We start from the raw sequence: 12,206 nt of genomic DNA, 5'->3' as shown, positions 1-12,206 counted from the left end.
AAGTCGTGATATTTTCCTTGTTTCTTTAAGCACACGTGCACATATGTAACGTATTTAATACGAGTAACTAATTATTTGATAACATTAATAAAATTTATTTTAAAAAGATTTCTTTAATCAAGAGAAAGTGCCTAGAAAATTAGGCAAAACGATTCTGTGCAGTTTAGTGCTGTCATAACTCTGGCAAATACGTAATTGAATAAGGAAAGTCACCTACGAAACTGCAAAATCAATTTAATTACCTCATTTCCTGGGCACAATGAAGATACTGATAAGCTACCGATGGAACATTAAGAACTTAAACGAGCTCTAGAGGCGCATTCTCTCAACCGATAGAAATGCCATTAGCTTGGTTTCATTTTTTTTCCCAGCACTCCGTGCCGTTGTTCCGTGTATTTCGGGACACGAGAACACCTAATTCCTCGAGAATCGTCCGTTATATATATGCACGTAGGGGTATTGACGGCGATTGGAACGACGGGCGCGCGATGGATCCAGTCCGCGGATTTTTTTATCTCAGCCAGATAATCGCAATTGGTTCGAGCGGCCGCAAGGCCGGAAAACATTCTCGATATTTGCAGATTGCAATGAGACATGCGAGGGCCAGCGGTTTTTTTTGCCCTCTTTCGCGCCTGGTTTAAACGAGATACACCCCCGCCCGGTAATGGCCCACCCCTTCTCGGGCTCGTTTCTTTTACTCCCTTCCGCGAGGCTATACCTTTCACTCGCGCTGAAACTCTTCAAAGATACCCGTCGCATACCCGTCGCAAAGCACGTCGGTCGCTCAATTTACCTTTGCTTCCTTTCTTTTCCTTCTTATCCCACCCTTTCATCTATTTCATCCCTTCGTGTTCAGATCGGCGTACAGGTGTCAATTTAATTCTATGCACCTGTCTAAAAACTTGGAGATTATTTTTAATTTATATTAGAAATGCTCTAAAAATAATGTTTAATAAATAATGGATCTTTAATCAATAGATTGTTTTACATTATTTTTATGCTATTAATTATTTAACATATTGCTGTATTTTACTGCGCTGCTATATTGTATTATAATGATATCAACATTGTTCTTCTTATTTTTATATATTACGAATAATTTTTATTTAAATAATAAATATATTTACTTTTCTTTCTCACAGTGTTAATTATACAAAAAATAAATATATAAATTTATACATACATGTACAAATATATTATTTGTTGGTACAATATAATTAATCCGGTTTAAAGTGTCCGCACATTTGTCGCAGAAAAATTACTTTAACAACCAACAATAAATGTCTAATAAATGAGCAGTTGAATATAATCCATGTGAGTTATAAAATTCCCTGCTTAATTCTCTGCAATCAACCGACAAAATTAAAAGTGCCTGAAAATCATCTTAGAAGCGCGATATCTTTAAAGTAGCGACGATTTACCATCGCGAAAACAAATTTCTCATTGCCGTCGACTTTTTTTCTGACAAATGGCGCTACAACGAGCTAGCAATTAAGAAACGTAAGAAGAGGGCCATCGTAAACCAAACGACGGAAACGCGTAATGGAACAAAAGTCGTTCTGGATCCCTCTCGCCGCACCCTCGGCGCAGATCCATCGTCGTCATTACGGTATCGCCCGTGTCCGCCGCTAAAGAAGAACAATTAAAATATGACAATCGTTAGATTTAATTATCGGGACAAAAGGGCAGCGCGGACGAACCCCCGGTCCCGATAAGAATGCTGCGCGCAGCTGAAAACTTGAAAGACATTTAAAAGCGCGGCTAAAGGGGTGGGTGGCGTCTCACGCTTGATTTCTTCGCCATCCGACAGAGTTCCGTCCGACAAGTTATTATTAAGTACAGGACATAACAATCAAAGGAGGAATCTTTCGAATCATTTATAACAGGCGTTATGGTAATAACAATTATCTTGGGGACCCGATCTTCCGTTCATGAGACGAATACTTTTTGAAATGCGGATTCATTTTAATTACACAACTGCAAAAATGCAAAGAAGATGAATATTTGTTCAAATAGATTTATAATATTTATAAATGTCTACTTGTGTTCATTTAATATAAATAAGAAAATTATTAATTCTAATTTGCACAAATTAAATATAAGCACGTAATTTAATATCTATATAGTGGATTTTTTATTAAATATGAACATTGAACATATCTTGTTCGCGCATTAAGATCTTATTATTATTTTATTATAGAATAAAAGAAAAACATAGGTTTTTGCAGGCACAAGCAATGTATCCAATATTTGTTTCCTTTGAGCTGAATATTCACTTTGATGTATATTTAACATAATTAGTACTTGAGATAAAAAATGACTTCTAAGTTGTAATAACATGCCAGTTGTGATATTACTGAGGAAAGCTATAACACTTTTAATTATTGCGTATCCAATAGGAGTCGAACAGTGATGACAGCGGCCGAAACCTATTTCCGTATGCATAAAGGGCTCGAGTCACTAAAGGTTTTGCCGACCGTGCATGCGACAACTACCCGCAATTGCCTGGTCAACCTTATCTTTTATCCTCCCCCATTGTCTGAGGAGTTTCTTCGATCGCTTTTTACGCGGGTGATAATTGCAGTTCAACGTTTGTACAAATGGTACGACCAAGGCTAGCCAGCTCTTGCCAATTTATATCACTTTAGTACGATATAAACATTGCCTATTTTGATTTTGATCCAGACATTATATACGCGGTATAAATATGACAAAATTATATTTGTTCTGCAATTAGTTTATCTTACACAATGTCTGTTAGAAATAATTACTTTGTTACTTTGTTTTGTTACTTTATTTAGAACTTTACTTCTCGCGCATAAGATAATTTATCGGCAAGTTTAATCAGATAAATCTATTCGGTACTTTTATTTCTGTATAAATAATATAAATAGAGCAATTCTACTAAAATTTTGTAGTTATAATATATTTTACTTTGTAATTTGTTACAGAATTATTATTGGGATTTCGAAACTTTAACAATATGAAAATAAAAAGTTTATAGAAATTAATTATCAAAATAAGAGGTTACAAAATATAATTTCAATTTTACGAATCAAAGTATCTTTTAACACATGGTAAAAATTAGAGAAGGTTTATCTTGGACATATATTAAACTGAGGGTTACTTGTTTAAAGAGTTAAGTCTGTATGAAAGTCGAGAAACATTACTTTCCACGAGAGATTTTTCACGATCTCGATTATATTCCGGTAGAAGTATAATTAACTGCCACGAGGAGGGGTAGCAACCCACGGTTGTCTAAATAATTTACACTGCGTCTTGACTTCCAGTTTTGCGTGTCTCGTATAATACGTTACTAGAATAATCTATAATTTTTTATCTTCTCCATTCGTAAAATAATCTACTCGCCGTTCTTCTCGCAGTTAGCATTTTTGATCGTCTATACAACTTTCGTGACGATTATTAACTTCAATATTGTTTTGTTAAATAACTGCTTAATTTTATGCGGCTGCAATGTGGCATGGAAATGGTAATAAATTTCGTGGTTTTATTTATAGTAATGTAAAAGAATTCAAAGATCTCTCGTTTCGTATTTATTTCCGCACTTTTTATCCGATTTTTATTGGACAGTGAGACGAAAGAAATTTCGCTCATACTTATTAGCATGAATTTAATTAGCGCGACTCGGATGTCTGCATTGGCGCGCGCCGACACATTGTATAAATACTATTATTGTTCATAAATATTCATCCACATTTAATATCGGCGGCATTGTGGCGCGTAAGTTTCGCGAAGAAACCGCCGGTAGAGTTCAGTCAAATAAGTTTTATGAAAATCTTCTCTCTCTTTCTCTCTTTCTCTCTCTCTTTCTGCTGTCTTCTGCTTATTTCGTGTAATAATCTATATTTTTTTTATATAATTAAATGTACCGTAATAAGTACATCGATAAAGAATAATACTATAAATCCTCGACGTTATTAATATTACATGTTAAACCAAAAATTTTTAAGGAAAGATAATATTACAAAATTAATACTTGACTAATTGTAAGATTTTAATTTTTTAGTTGCTAGTCGTATTTTTAGCTTGAAAATTTTTCAAAGTTAAAATACATATTTAATTGCGCCTTTTGTTACTTGTACGAACTTCCGATTCACTTCCACGCGCGTATCTCACTAATGAAATTCTTAAAAATCGCGCACACATTTGTTCTCTCCGAATTACCGGATGAGAATTCCTTCAAACAAAGAAAGTAGGGCTTTCTTTCGTTTTTTTCCCTCCCCTCCCCGCTCCGTCACGCCGTTCTCTAGTCCCCGGCAGTTGAAATATTTGCTCGAGGTTTCTCCCAATTATAATTAACCTTAATAATATTCATTTCGCACACACCGAAACGAAGTTGTTCGTCTGCTAGGAAGCCCGAGCTGAGAGATTATATTAATTAATCTATTAAGATGTACATTTTTAGCGGGGCCACCACCGTCCTGCCACTGTACCTTTCTTACGCTTCTTTAATTCTGTTGTTGAGAAGCTCTTTGCTACTTTATCAAGAGTTATGAAAACTGGCAGCTGACGCCCTGTATCTTGTATCCGACCCTCCGATAAAATTTAAATACCATTTCGAAATTAATTGTCGGTTTATTAGCGATCACTATAATTATGCGATTGGATTAAGTTTGCTTTTTAATTAACAATATATAAAAGTGAATATGTATACCTAAGTAACTCTAAATAGTTTACATACAAATGATTTTATTAAATAATCTAAATTAACGTGATAACATCCAACTAATTTTTCAATCAGTAATTAATTAAAAGAAAAACAAGATAAATATTTATATAATCGTTTATTTAAAAATTGCAGTCAAATTTGTAATTACACCTATCGCATCTTAAATTAATACCAAAAGATTTTCGCGTCCAACGTATATCTACTTAACATGTACAATTAATAAACCTCTTTAGAGATGCTACGTGTCATTACATTCATTACTGAAATGGCAAGGGTGGGTATATAAAAATGCCATCGTAGACAGCGAACCGCCTTCTATGGGGATGTTTCGAACAGCGACAGCGGACAGACGCGCGGAAAATATTTAATTAAAGTAAAAACCAAAAATCCGCGGCTACTACCTCGGCCGCACATTGTCGAACGTCGGATGGTCGCGGTGGCCTTCTACCTCTCCGTGGTACGTGTCACATGCCACTTTATTGGTAAACTCTCGTCAGTTATTTAATTAACACGTCTGATCGATAGGCGTCCGGTAAAATCATATACAGCGAATGCCGACCGGTAATATGTGCGGCTTTCAACGAGTCAAAATTTTTCTCTCCTTTTTTTTCTATATCACGCAGAATGCAATTGCGCTTAAACGTATTCCCCGCTTGCTACAATAATAATTGTTATTAAACCGTTATAACAAATTTTTGATAAATGATGCAAAAAATGACTTTATAATTGAAAAATTTGCAAATCGGAGATTTTTGTGTTAAAAGCGAAAATATATTAGATGAGATGAAAATGGACATGAAACAGGAAACTGACAATCAAATATTAATTATGATACACTTCTTACTCAGGAAATGGATGTTATAATCGTCTTCAGAATAATGTCGTACAATAATTTGCATTTTCCTGATAATCGATAAATCTATTTTGCAATTAACTTTCTATAAAGGTAGGTATATGAATATGAAATGAATATTCAAATATGATTATGACAGCAGTTTGGTGACTTATACTATTATTTTCTATTATATTTCTGTAGATTATATCAATATTTTAATTTTTTAATCGCAAATTTATATATATGTATAATATATATACACATACACATATATATATATATATATATATATAAATATAAATTTGAAATTAAATAAAAAATTATAAAAAATACAATTTGGAGAATTTATGATACAAATTGTATTGCAAACACAAATGTTTATTAAGCAGGGTCCACATTATCGAGCAGAACCGCGAGCCGAACTTCGCCGCGAACCGATCATGCGTCCACATTATCGAGCCGAACCGCGAGCCGAACTTCGTTGCGAGCCGATCATGCGTCCACATTGTCGAGCCAACGGGCTCGCGCGAGGCTCGCGAACCTCGAATCGAACATCAGTGCGAACCATCGCGTACTCACCCCACGAATTTACAAGGATTTTGATGATACGCGGTTTGGCTCGCAGTGTCCCACCAAAAGTCGGTATTTCGACGAAACATCAAAAGATGCTATTTATGATCAGATTACACGCTTTGTCGGGTGGTAGTTAAGCTTCGAGCTAGACAAATAATAACAAAAGACGAACAATGAAAGTAAAGTGGGTCTCAGTCGTTGACGTTGACCAGTCGCAGTATTCGAATCGATCCGAGTATATGCAGTCTGCATCTGATACAAAATGGAATGGTCCGACGAAAAATGTTTGAGGTTAATTACTGCTTATAAGGAAAAAAGATTATTGTGGGACGCTAAAAAAATCCCCAACATTTTAATAAAATAAAAAGAAATGATGCTTGGGAAGAAATAAGTAAAGAACTGGAATGTGGCAGTGATATGTGTAAAAAGAAAATGACGACATTAATGGCATGTTTCCGAAGAGAAAAAGCTAAAATAAAAAAAAGTATGGGAACAGGAAAAGGTAAGTTAATAAGTGTATATGTATGTGTGCTTTTATTATTTTCACTTGTATTCAAAACATAAGTTCTTTTCATAAAACAATATTTAGAGTAGTGTTACTTATAACTATTTAATTAATATTGCATACTCTAAACCTATGAATATAATTTCATATAACATATATTGCAAATTTTTGTTAAAAAATGCGATTTTAAATATAAATATTTAAGTTCATGCTCAATACGTGCATTCTGCATACACGTATTGAGAATTGATATACTTTTATTATAAAAAACAAAACGATCTTTGGTATTATTTATCAATTATAGGTTCCAACGAAGTTTATAGTAGCTCATGGTTTGCCTTTCAACGTATGCAGTTTTTGTATGATAAGGACAAACCAAGAGAAACTAGAAGTACTGTAAGTATAAACAAAATATAGTTTTATTCATTAATATATTGAACATTTTAAAATTAAAATAAAAATTTAAAAATATGTAATGTACATATATCAAAGCAACATATAATATTAATTTTTAATTGTTAAGTGTGTGCACAGATTTTTTTTAAATCAGTAAGATTTATTTTTCTTTCTTTTTTCTCTGTCTTCTCCTTTTCCATGCATAGCATTAATAGTATTTCAGGTAATTCTATAAACTTTAATAATAATTTATATCTTAGATATAAAGAATTATAATTTATAACAAAAAAAAATATAAAGACAACTACATTAAAGAAAAGAATATATAATAAAATTACTAAATATTAAATTTATATATCAAATATTATATATTTATACTCGAAAATATATAATTTACTTTAAAAAATATATATTTATTTATTTAAATTCTTTTGACAAAAAACAAAAATTATAAAATGTTAAATAGGCGTAATTTCTCATGCGTAATCATTTTGCCAATAAACTTGTCCTTCATTTACAAAATAATCTGCCAGTTCATTTCTTATTTCTGTTGCTTCTGTACAAGACTTTCTCGGAACTCTTCTAAGTTCAATGAATGAACTTCTATTTTCAATATCGACGTTTCTCCAGGATCCTGGTATTAATTGGGTATCTCTTTCATAATCCATACTTCCTGGTGGTGAATAAATATTTTGCGATTCTTTGTTTCTACGTAGGAAATTATGAAGGTATACCGTAGCCATGACAACGCTAGTAGCTTTTTCTGGTTGTAGTAGTATTGGTTTTCTTAGTACTCGGAATACTGTTGAAAGAATTCCAAACACGTTTTCAACGACTCTTCGAGCTCTACATAATCTATAATTATAAATCCTTTCTGTTGAACCTTTCGGGTGTATTCCCGAAAAAACTTTCATTAAATTTGGACTGATTGCAAATGCCTCGTCACCAAGGAAAAAATACGGGATTTCTTTATCTCTGCAGTTATTTAAACATTGAGATGGTGGAATATTTAACATTCTTTTTTCCAACATTTTATATAAAGAGCTATTTTTAAAAACTCCACTATCCGAAATTCTACCCTGACATCCAATATCAACGTATATAAAATTGTAATTGGCATCTACAATTGCAAGAAGTACAATACTAAATTGTCCTTTATAATTAAAATATTCACTGCCACTATTAAAAGGAGCTTGTAGAACAATGTGTTTCCCATCGATTGCCCCTAAGCAATGAGGAAAATTCCATAGTTTTTCATAATCGTTTGCAATATTTAGCCAGTCTTCTATAGTTTTCGGAACCTATAATATGAAAAAATTATATAAATGTTGACATTATTTTGTGTTATGCAGTAAAGTAACTATTGATTATTGTTTGTATAAATTTTTCTTAAAGTCTGTAATTTAAACAAATTTACATGAAAATTTGAAATTTATTTTAGATAATTATTAGATTAATTATTGTAGAAAATGTAGTGATCCCTGATTTCTCTTGAGATTTTTCTAGAAGTATTTGGATTTATAGATAGTTAGCTTTTGTATTAGGTAGACAGTAAATTATAGATAGTAACATGTATTTTCTTTTTAAAATAACATCTAAATCTATGTCTGTTCTTCTTTTTATCAATCTGCGTAGATACTCATAATAATGATCTTTCAATATAAACAATTTATTTACTCAAATTCTGATTGTACATATTGTTTTAGTATATTTTATTAAGAGCTTAACACAAATAATGTAAAAAAGAAAAAATTAATCTCTTTTATTTCAATTTTTTTTATGTTAACCCTTAAATACCACACTTCTCAAGAATCTTGTAAATGACACATGGGGTCTAAAAGACCCCAGCATGAAAAATGTCTCCTTACTTATTGATTTTTTTATATTTAGTTATGAAAATTATTTTCAATGTTGTTCAAGGCTTAGAAAAAAGAACAAAATGCTTATATTGTTAAAATTTCAATTTCAACATAGTATAAAAAATTAAGATCGCCAACAGTTAAAATATTGGCTCCAAAATAAAAAAAAATAAAAAAAATAAAAATAAATATGAGCTTCATTTTTGGCGGGAACATTTGAAAATATATAATTGTAAAAGGTCTGGGGTCCGCTGGACCCCGGGTGGCATTTAAGGGTTAAAGATTATATGTAATAAAATATTATAAGTAATATAAACAATTAAACTTTTTTGAAGATAAATAAGTCATTTAAAATATATTAGTGTCTTATATTTGAGTCAATATATGTACATTGGACTAAAACAATTATTCTTGTATTTCGTAACATAAACAATACATTTTTAAATAAATATTAATCAAAATTATTAAAGCAATATTGATTGGCATATAGGTTACGCTTGAAGGAACAGACACAGCACCAACAGAAGGAGAAGAAGAAATCGCGAATCAAGAAGAAATTGAAGAGAATAATCCACATGACGAAGATATTTCTCAGAACGCAAACAAATTTTCATCACCGCATTCAAAAATAATACCACCAAGAAAGAGAAAAATAGAAGATCAGAGACTAAATGAAGGGTATAAAATTTTACAAACTTGTGCTTCAGATTCTACGAACGATGAATCACAAGATTTCGGAAATTTAGTTGCTACAAAATTAAGAAAATATGATAAATTAACACAAAGCATCGTTCAAAATGAAATCATGAATATCTTTTTAAATGCTGATAGAGGCTTTCATAAACGGACTCATTGTCAGTCTTCTTTGTATCGGCCACATTACAATTCAAACTATACAGCTCAACCACACGAAACAAATTTTTATCAATACCAATCTCCCAATACATATCATTCGCCAAATTTAGTTACAGAATCTTCATATAACGTATCTCCACAGCCATTTACTTCAACTATAAGACAAGAATCTTTATATAACGTATCTCCACAGCCATTTACTTCACCTACAAGACAAGAATATTCATATAACGTATCTCCACAGCCATTTACTTCAACTACAAGACAAGAATATTTATATAACGTATCTCCACAGCCATTTACTTCAACTACAAGACAAGAATCTTCATATAACGTATCTCCACAGTCATTTACTTCAACTACAAGACAATCTTCTCCAAATATTCCTATCAGTCCCACAGGTGTTACTTCCGATGAAGATTATACTTTACACAGCATTTAAGAAAATTTTATACTGTTTATATTCTGTGTGTGATTATTATTTACTTTCATCTACACATTGTATAATTTATGTTACACACACATACACACCCACACACACCTTATATATAATTTATTACGCATTACATATCGTTTATTTACTTAACGTACTATAGTATACTATATAATTTAGTTTCACGTATATTTTTATTGCGATAATGCGAAAGATTTGTCGTTTAAGTTTTGTTAAAATTAATTATAATTATTATTAATTAATTTACTAATATTAATTTACAAATTTTTTTAAAAAGAAATGACTTCTAAATAGTAGGTACTTTAAAATATTTTTTTTATATTATGATTGATAAAAATTTATTCAATAATGTAATTTTGTGTTTATAATTTTTTTTATGCAAATACAATAAATTACTAATTATAATATTATACAAATAGAATAAATTATCTGTTTACTCATTTTTTATAATTCTTATTTTAAGGACAAATAAATAAAAATAAGGAATCATATTTTTTAGTAAAATATAAGAGCTTTTACATACCTGTACGAATTCCTTTAGCAAATGAACTAAAGCTTCACAAATTTCTGGTATAATGAGGCTAATGGATTGTTTTGAAATTCTAAATAAATATTTGTAGACTTGTATAACACTCGCCAGTTGACAGAAATCGCAGTGTTACTGCAATAAGTCTTTCTTGCACATTTATGGCTTCTCTAAACTGTGTATTCTGTCTTTGTACTTTAGGCCCAATTAAATTAATGAGATATTCGAAATCACTTGCTGACAAAAGTGTAAAGTTCGTGTAAAGTTTCGTATAAAGTTTTTATATCTTCCGTTGATTTCTTGACATTTTAAATCACTGAGCAGATTATTAGCGTTAAGTACCGTTCTTCTTGACAATAAACAAACTTACCACTATCGTCTATTTCGTCTTCTTCTTTTCAGCATGTGATAAATATAAATGTACGTTGCAGCAGCTAATTTTAATTTTTGGTTGTTCATTGCGTGATGTTGATTCATCCGCATGAGTTACACGACTGGTGCAAACTAAATGTGTATCAGAAATGCAGGAAATGCTCGATGCGAGATTCGACTCCAAAATTTTAACTCGTGTTCGCGACGGAGTTCAGTTTGAGGTTCGTCTGCAAGTTCTGCTCGAGGTTCGGTTCGGGACTCGGTTCGCGGTTCGGCTCGCGGTTTGGCTCGATAATGTGGACCCTCCTTAGAATCTGGATATTTATAGAAAGAACGACATGCGTTATCTTCTCCATACGATGAAGCGCGCAAAGCGAAGTTTACGAGACTGTCGATAAGCATGCATTAGCGACGGCGTCGTTTTTATGTTTCGTCGCAAAATATACGTCGTCAAAATAAACCGATAAATGCCAGATTCGCGGAAAACGGATGACGAATCCAAGCGTGTAAGCGTTCGAGCGAAATGCAAATTCACCACACCGGCACCGTCTCCGCACTTTTATTTCGCCGTTATAAAAGTTGAAGCGAAGTCTCGTTCTCTCTTCTTTTTTTTTACGGCCAGCCACAATATTTCCGAGGACTTTAGCGTACTCGATTGCAAAGTGGCGAAGCGAGGGTCGAGCGTTGTAAAGCGATTTACGGTGCAAACAGCCAATAAACGACCGCGATCGTAATGAAATACCACGAATAATCGAGCGGTTACGTCGTCGTGCAAAATTAAGCATCCATTGAGCCAGTCGATAAGAACTCTTTATTATTATATTCCAGTATTATGCTTATTACAGCTGCACTAATATTTTTATTTTACAAAATAAATGCGCTCTTGTCGTTAGCTAATTAAAAAAAATACAAATTGAATTTCTTGTATTTGTCTTTACGAAACATAAGCTGCATTGTGTATATAATTTTCCTCACGTTATACAAAAATATCACAATTATGAGATGCTAAAGAACATATCTGTTTTATCTGTACTCTATTTGATACAAAATATATAGTGACGTTAATACGATATGAAACATACTCGTATACGAGAGAAAACTCGCGTAAAGCCACAGTTTCCGTCCTTTGTAATTTCGCCAA

The 12,206-nt window shown here is 32.1% G+C and overlaps 1 pseudogene across 1 annotated transcript; it reads left to right on the top strand.

The window, feature by feature from the left end:
* Positions 1 to 5,909: 5,909 nt before the first annotated feature.
* On the top strand, positions 5,910 to 10,247 carry LOC143904448 (uncharacterized; annotated as a pseudogene). The gene is made up of 3 exons (XR_013258906.1): positions 5,910 to 6,600; positions 6,908 to 6,999; positions 9,349 to 10,247. The product of XR_013258906.1 is annotated as an uncharacterized LOC143904448 (transcript).
* The last annotated feature ends 1,959 nt before the right edge of the window (positions 10,248 to 12,206 follow it).

This window comes from Temnothorax americanus, unplaced genomic scaffold, assembly GCF_048541705.1.
Source record: "Temnothorax americanus isolate GAGA-0224 unplaced genomic scaffold, ASM4854170v1 Scaffold52, whole genome shotgun sequence".
Taxonomy (NCBI): Eukaryota; Metazoa; Arthropoda; class Insecta; order Hymenoptera; family Formicidae; genus Temnothorax; species Temnothorax americanus.
The sequence above is the reverse complement of the archived record's forward strand: the minus strand, read 5'-3'. Positions and strand labels throughout refer to the sequence as shown.